Below are 8507 nucleotides of genomic sequence, written 5' to 3'. Positions count from 1 at the left end.
GAAAAGAACAAGAAAGGTTGAAGAAGAGCAAGGGTTTAAAGAGAGTATAAAACAACAAGAAGAGAATGAGAAGAAGAAGAAAGGTTGAAGAAGAGCAAGGGTTTAAAGAGTAGATAAAACAAGAAGAAGAAGATGAGAAGAGATGTAAACCAAAAGAGGAGGTAGATATGTTAGCAAATAACTTAGCTATAAAGGAAGCAACTAGAAAATACCAAGAGAAGAAGGAGAAAGAGGGAGATATTCTAAAGTAGGGGACAAGAAGAAGGAGGCAACTCTAGCATCCCACAAGAAAAAGGACAAGAAATAAGGGATGAATAATGGAGAGGAGAGTGAGAGTTCAAGAGGTGACTATGGGAAGTTTGAGATGCCACAACCTACCAAGTATATGGGAGAGAGAGATGTATTGATTTTGAAAAAGTAGATCACAAAAGTAGATAGGTAGTTGAAGTATGCCAAGATTATTGAGGATAGGAAGGGAGAAGGGGCAACCATCTATTTCAAGGAGGATACGGTTAGTTTACGTGCCGGAACAACAATAGAGCCACACCATCTTCTCATGGGAGGAACTATAAGAGGAATTAAATGACTATTTCATCCCAAAGATGGAGAAATTCAAGGTTTGAGACAAGTGGAGAAACCTAAAGCATGCAAAAGGGACCATGAAGGAGTATATTAGCAAGTATAGGAAATTGATGCTTCAAATTCTAAATATGGATATAAACACTAAGTTACATGGATTCCTATTTGGCATGTGGGAGTGGGCCAAAAGAGATGTAGAGAGACAAGAACCTATGAGTGTTGGGGTAAAAGGCCTCTAGGCCTGCCCATGTACACTGTGACCACCCATTCTTTATTCATATATAATATGATAGTGTAATAAGGCTATCAGTTCAGTTGGATAGCACCTACATTGTATGTGCTCTTCTCTCCCGCATCTTCCTCTTCTTCTTCTCCACTGCCATTGCATCCCCTTCAACTAGTATCAGAGCTTTGGATCAAAGCTTGATCGTGGAGCTTGGCCCGGCATTACTTCAGCCTGGATTGAAGACCTAGAGCTTGGAGCTTCAATGCCATCCATGGCTTCTTCCCCTCGAGGTAAGATTTCATCTCCCGCCTCTCCCCGGCCCTCATGGGCTCTTTGCAGGTGTTCCTTGGCTTCATTGGGCACCTTGTATGCCCCCAATTGCCCCCTTATCCTCAGCATAACCAGCATACCCCACAGTAGTAGCTCACGTTTTTTTTGCGCCTGTTTCAAAATCTGGCTTAAAAATCCCATTTTTCTCATATCTCGGGCATCTCCGAAACTCAATTTAGGAAAGGTAAGAGTCTAACTTGGGGTTTTGGCACACTCCGGACGCAATGTTGATGTCAGATCTTCCAAATTTTGATTACAGAATTTTTTGTAATAGATTTGAGCTGATTTACCACAAGAAAATGTCATGCTCTTAGCTTATGTGATGCTCCCGAGGCTTGGTATTTGATGCCCAAATACTTTGGGATGTTTGCCCAATGTTTTGAGATGCTTTGGAACTTGGTTTGAGCTTCCATAGCTTGATTTATGTAGGGATTTACTATTGTACATTGTTTAGGCAGCAGCAAGGTTTTATTAGGGACGGCTTATGCATAATGCTCTTTGTTGACATTCGGGTGTCGTGTTAGATGTATTGATGCTTGGTCATCGTGGTTTATGCCCAGATATGCTATTTGAGAGCTATTGAGCCTTGACTTGGATGCGGACACTTCGTTGTTGGTTGGGATTTATGCTACCTTGGTTGACATGTTATTTTACCTCCAATTTGGTTATGCCTATGGTCTACGAGTGCTCCCGACTACTCGAGATGATATGATTATGTATTTGGATGATGCTACTTTGATGTTTATGCTTCCAGATGCTTCTTAAGCAAAGAGTAGAGCTCAATTCTTGGTTCACTATCATTTTCTTTGCAGTTGGCATTTCACTTAACAAGGTTTATGCCCCGTGCTACCCATTATGAGACTGATGTCTGATGTGGATGCTTTTGGGTTTGGCTGCAGTATGGCAGATGTTTGGGCTTGAATCGACTTGCATTTGAGAATTTTGTGGAGTAGTTTGCATTTGGTTGGCTTATCGCTTATGCAGCTTGGATGGTATTTGACCCTTAATGCCCCGATTATGGATCTTGGAATTACTTGGATGCAGATACATGTTTGAGTAGTGCTTGCTTCATTGTCTTGGTAGTTGATTATTGAGCTTTCATTGCTCATTGATGCTTGGTTCTTTGCGGGTTACTCCTTGATCAGTGGACTTCTTGATAGTGCTTGGGTTTAGCAGTTATGGCTTTGTTGCTTCTGTGTTGCCTAGCTTCTATGCTAGTTGGGTTGCTTTTGCATGTACAAGTCAGAGAGCAGTTGCTCTTGATGCTTACCCGGCTATACACTTTTTCTACTATCATGTACTTTCTAGAGCCACTTATTCGGATGTTGTTATACAGATACTTGGGCTTCTCCTGGAGCTTGACCATTGCAAGATCTTATGCCACTTACCGGTCTTGCATTGACTTGGATGCTACTATGTGGTCTGATGTATTGCAGAGTCGTGTTTGCCATTATGGTTATGGGCAGATTTCATGGCTGAATACCAATGCTCTTATGACAGATGTCTTATGCTTTATTGTACTGTGGTTGGTTATGTCATGCAGTTAGCTACGACTCTTGTTCATGTGGGAGCTTTTGCATCCTTGGTTGATGCCTTTATGTCCTCCCATTTGTTGAGGTTTCACGAGCCTTTGCAGCATGCTTCTACCACTGATGTACTTGCAGATGATTGTCTTTATGAGCAGGTTCCCTCCGTTGGGATAACACTCGATTGCTTGAGCTCTGTGGATGCTATGGATAGCCCTATTCATGATGACTTGGATTCATTGTCATCTTCTATAGGTTATTCTACTTCAGATGTTGTTTGCTTCCATTGTGGGAAGCTTGGGCATGTTCAAAGAAAATGCTTTAGACAGATTAGAGAGTAGCAGAGACAAAGACGGACTCAACATGAGCATAGAGTCAGAGATACAGCAGATGCAGCAGGTGTTACTACTCTTACTAGTGGTGAGGCACATGCAGTTACCCATGATGATGTAGTTGAGCATGTACTCCTGCCATCTTGTTTCCCTACAGCTTACTTGCTCAATGATCAGGCCTATGCGTTTGATTGGCTTTTGGACTCTATGGCATCTTGTCATGTTACCCCTCACAGAGCATGGTTCTCTTCTTACACGGAGGTTGACGGATGTATTGATTTGGGCCTTGAGCAGTCTTATGCTATTGTTGGTACAGGGGATATACACCTAGCTTTGCCTAATGGGAGTTCTCTTATACTCAGGAATGTTTTACATGTTCCCATGCTCAGTAAGAGCTTGATTTTTGTCAGTTAGTTGTATAATGCAAAATACATTATTTCTCTTCAGGATAGGTCATGGAAGATCTGTCGTGGTTGCTTGGTTTTGGCCAGAGGTTCTAGAGTTGGTTCTCATTACCCAGTGCATGTCTCTCATGTGGGAGATTCTATGGTTGCAGTTATTTGGATACCACATGCATTGTTATGGGATTATCGCCTAGGCCATATGCACCTAGGCCTGCTGGTAGCAGGCCTAAGTGCTTGCAGATGGATTATGAGAGTCGTGCTCTCTCTTCCAGCTTTCGAACCTCTTGTCAGTAGTATGGCATTGATTTCTTGTGCCCACGGTATTATGGGATTGCTCATGGCATATGCCTAACCTTACACGCAAAGGTTGCTTCTATGCTTACCACAATTGGGTTGTCTTATGGCTTTTGGGCTGAGGTCCTTATGACGGCAGTCTATTTGGTTAACAGGATGCCATGCTTGACCTTGGATCGTATTACACCCCATGAGGCATGGAGTGGCATGCAACCCTCCTATGATTACTTGAGGATGTTTGGCTACCAGGCATCTGTACATATGCCACATGAGCCTATGTCACGTAGACGTATCCTCCTTGGTTATGGAGATGGTGACTTTAAGGCCTACAGATTATGGGATTTGGATGCCCAGTAGGTCATACGTAGCCGTCATGCTATCTTCTATGAGACACAAACACCTCTCAAGCCTCTTAATGAGCATTGAATACGCTTTATGGCTGGTTTTACAGCAGCTACAGTGCCATTACAACAAGTTGTTTATGCTAAAAATGAGGCACTTATTGGCCCATATGACATAGCTATGCATAGCAGTCAGGGTCAGGATGTTGGTGGTCAGTTGCTAGACCCCTTGCAGGTTCATGAGAGTCATTTTCTTATAGTTTTGCAGGCTGGACAACCAACAATATATCAGTCTTCCACTTCGTTAAGGCCACATGTACTCTTGAGACCCCGTTGGACGAGTGTCCGGGATATTGGCTCTCTTTCAGTGATTGACTCTGGAGAGTTTGACTGCTTTTCGATGTCTTATATGCACTCTAGTGATGTTATGCATGACTCTGATGCTTTACAGTCGTGCACTGATGAGTTGTGATTGCTTTATGAGAAGAATTCTTGGATTACTCTATTGCATGGAGCTGCGGGATCGCTTATCTCCTGGATGTCATGGACTCGGGGATGCTTGACTCTTCTTCTGCAGAGGTTCCCGACACTTCTTGCACAACTCGCTTTTCGATTGGGCGTTGGGAGAGATGTCATGATTCCTCACCTTGTCTTTTTTTTTCTTTTCTTTGTTTTCACTCCCCGTGCACATTGGCCTTTTAGTGGGAGGTTGTTTGCGTAAAAGGCCTCTGGGCCTGCTCGTGTACACTGTGACCACCCATTATTTATTCATATATAATATGATAGTGCAATAAGGATGTCAGTTCAGTTGGATAGCACCTACATTGTGTGTGCTCTTCTCTCCCGCATCTTCCTCTTCTCCTTCTCCACTGCCATTGCATCCCCTTCAATGTGTTAGCCAAGGCCATGAGAATGGCTAATAGATTGGTAAATTTGGAAGAAAGGAGGACAGACCAAGGGAACCAAGCTAGATTCAACACCAAACTCACCACCAACACTTGGACCATGAGACCAAACTCCCTAAGAGCACTCACCTTTGAAATTAGAAATCATATCTCAGGGGTAACCCTAGCCATGTCACAGTCCACCTTGGTACCAAGGGGAGCATTTGGAGGGGGGAAACTATCGTCCAACTCTAAGTGTACCTTATGGATTAGCAAGATCACATACATCATGGTGGAGACTCCAAGCCTTAACCACAAGAGTTAGACATTTCAAGTGTGGTGGTCCATACTATCAAAATAGATCCCCTATGGAAGGCACAACATCAAGTGGATCCAAAGTAGCACTTATGAGTGCATACAGAGCAGATGAGCCACAACCCCTAGGTATTCAAGAAATTCCAAATGGGAGTGAGGACAACCTAGATCATCTAAGATTGGAAACAGTGAGTGCACACCCCCAATGCATGGCAACATGAGTAGAAGCAATGCACCACCTATACCTGAAGAGAAGATTTAATGAGAGAGATTTGACAATCATGGTGAATATTGGAGCAACTCACAATTTCATCACCCCCCAGAGTATGCAACAAAGCATGGACTAAGATTGACCAAGGTACCAAAAGGGTTGACATTGACCTTTAAGTAAGGAGAAGTAAAAGACTTGAAACAAGTATTTTCAATTCAAGTAGCAGCAAGGAAATGGAAGGCCAAACTCAATTTTCTAGGGATACCTATGGATGACTTTGAAGTTATTTTGGGCCTTGAGTTTATGACAAGTATGTCATTGCAATGTTTGGGAAAGGATTCAATGAAATGTTGTTAGATATGCAAGGAGAAGAGTCTCATGTGAGAGACCACAAATCCCGAATAGAGCACTGATCAAAGTGCAAATGAAGGAAAGCAAACCAAAAGCCTCTTGACAAGCCACAAAGTCAAGACCCAGTAACCCAAAAGCTCCAACTTAGGCAACACAAGAACCCATCACAAGAATTAGGCCTCACATCATGGCATGCAATGCCAAACAAGTGGAAAAGTCACTAAAGTAGGGGAACATGGTGTACTTATGCATGCAAAGACCTGTGGAGAAGGAGTCAAGTAAAGGCCCAAAACTACAAGTTGGAAACAAAGAAGTAGAGGAAGTGCTCAAGGAATACGCAGATGTGATCCCCTCAAAAACTACCCAAAGGATTAACCCACAAAAGAGATGTAGACCATAAGATCGAGTTGATCCTAGTAGGGGCAGTTCCACCAACTAAGGCCCCATATACTGAACAAATGACATTGAGTTGATGGAATTGAAGAAACAATTGCATGAATTGGAAGAGCAAGGTTTTATCCAGCCAAGTAAGCCCCTAGTTATATTTCCAATGTTGTTTGTTATGAAGAAGGATGGAGGACTTAAACTGTGAGTAAACTATAGGGAACTCAACAAGACCACCTTAAAAAACAAATACCCTATGCCCTTAGCGGATGACTTGTTAGATAGACTCAATGGAGACAAATACTTTAGTTGCATAAATCTTAGGTCTAGCTATCACCAAATCTACATAGTTGAAGAAGGCATCCCAAAGATGGCCTTTCACACTAGATATGGAAGCTTTGAGTGGCTAATCCTAGAATTTGAGCTTAGCAATGGGCCGAGAAACTTTTATGGGTTGATGGATGGAGTATTTAGGCTAGAGATAGACATGTTTGTCATCATTTACATATGATGATTTGTTAGTCTATAGAAAAAACTTAGAGGAACACAACGAATACTTAAAATTGATATTTGAGAAGTTGAGGCAATGCAAACTATATGCAAAGCCAAAAAAATGTGAGTTTGCAATAAGAGAGCTATAATTCCTAGGACTCATTATAAGGAAGGATCGAATTAAAGCAGACTCCAAGAAGCTAGATGTAGTGAAGCAATGGCTAGTGCTAAAGATAGTGCAAGAATTCTGGGAATTTCTAGGCTTCACAGTATTCTGTAGAAGGTTTGTGAATGATTATAGCATGGTCATAGCCCCACTATCTCAACTTACCAACGGTGAAGGAAATAAGTGGGGGATGGGGACTAACAAGTAGCCTTTGACCTTATGAAAGAGTGTATGAGCAAGAACCCCCTGCTCGAAGTGGCAAACTTTACTAGACCATTCAGGATCTTAGTAGATGCCTCAGATAATGGCATTGGGGGAGTGTTGATGTAAGATGGCCACCAATGGCTTATGAATCTAAGAAATTCACAGACATAGAAACACAGTGGAGCACCATGGGAAGAAAATGCTAGCACTGATACATTATCTTAGGAAGTGGAAGCACTATATGCAAGACAAACACATCATAGTCTTCATGGACAACATCTCTCTCAAATACTTCCAATCACAACCTAAGTTGTCTACCAAACAAGCAAGATGGCTAGACTTCCTTGCAAAGTTTGGCATGGAGATCAAGCCCGATTCCACAAACAAAAGCTGAAAAGTAGTCTTGATAGCACTGAATGTAGCCAATAGCAACTTCTTAGAGTTAGTAAAGGAGGCACTAGAGCATGGCACAGAGATTCACAATTTAATAGAAGAAGTGAAAGCTGAGAAAACACTATATGGTATGTATATACTTGAAGAGGATATATTTTTTGTGGGAAAGAGGTTGTACATCCCTAATAGTATGGAGAAGAAGATATCTTTTTCATGGGGAAGAGATTGTACATCCCTAATAGTATGGAGTTGAAGAAGATCATCTTACATGAGGCATGTGATGGGGAACTAGGGGGACACAAAGGCCAAAGCAAGATCTTAGAGGCCTTAAGGAGACATTTATTCTAGCCAAACATGAAGGAGGGGGTTATAAACTATGTTGAGACATGCCCAACTTACAAGCTAGTGAAGGCTCCATGCACCAAGGTGGTTGGCTTGCTTCAACCAATGCCAATGCTGGTAGAAACCGAATGGATCACGAGAGAGCCCGATGTTGCAAGCATGGATTTCATTGTGGAACTCCCAGAATCCCATGGTTATATCATCATCTTAACAATGGTGGACTATTTTCCCAAGCAAGCAGACTTCATCCCTGCCAAGCCACCATTGAATGCCAAGGAGATAGGCCACATTTTCTTCACTCATGTCTTCAAGCTACATGGGCTACCCTTAGCCATTGTATCAATTCAAGATGGTCACTTCATGAGCAACATGTGGAAGGAACTCTTCAAGATTCTAGAAACATAGTTCAGATTTTCCTTATCTTTCTACCCAGAGATAGATGGGCAAACAAAGCAAGTGAACTAACGAATTGAAGCCTATCTCAGAGGCTATGCTTAAGTGGACCAAAAAGATTGGGCCTTGCACCTTAATGTGCTCAAGTTCCACTATAATAGTTCAATCCACTTAGCAATAGGTTAGACCCCCTTTAAGTTAGCCCCACAAGAAAAGAGGTCATCACCCCATTGGCCTCAGCCTTCGGAGTTACCAAAGCCGAAGATGAGAATGCATAAGATTTCTTAAAAGAAATTGAGAGAGAGAAATGCAGCAACCAAGTAGAGTCTAGGAGAGAGAG

The sequence above is a fragment of the Lygodium microphyllum genome, chromosome 8 (genome assembly GCF_053477565.2).
Source record: "Lygodium microphyllum isolate KBCC chromosome 8, Lygodium_microphyllum_v1.1.10, whole genome shotgun sequence".
NCBI lineage: Eukaryota > Viridiplantae > Streptophyta > Polypodiopsida > Schizaeales > Lygodiaceae > Lygodium > Lygodium microphyllum.
This window is presented reverse-complemented; position numbering follows the sequence as displayed.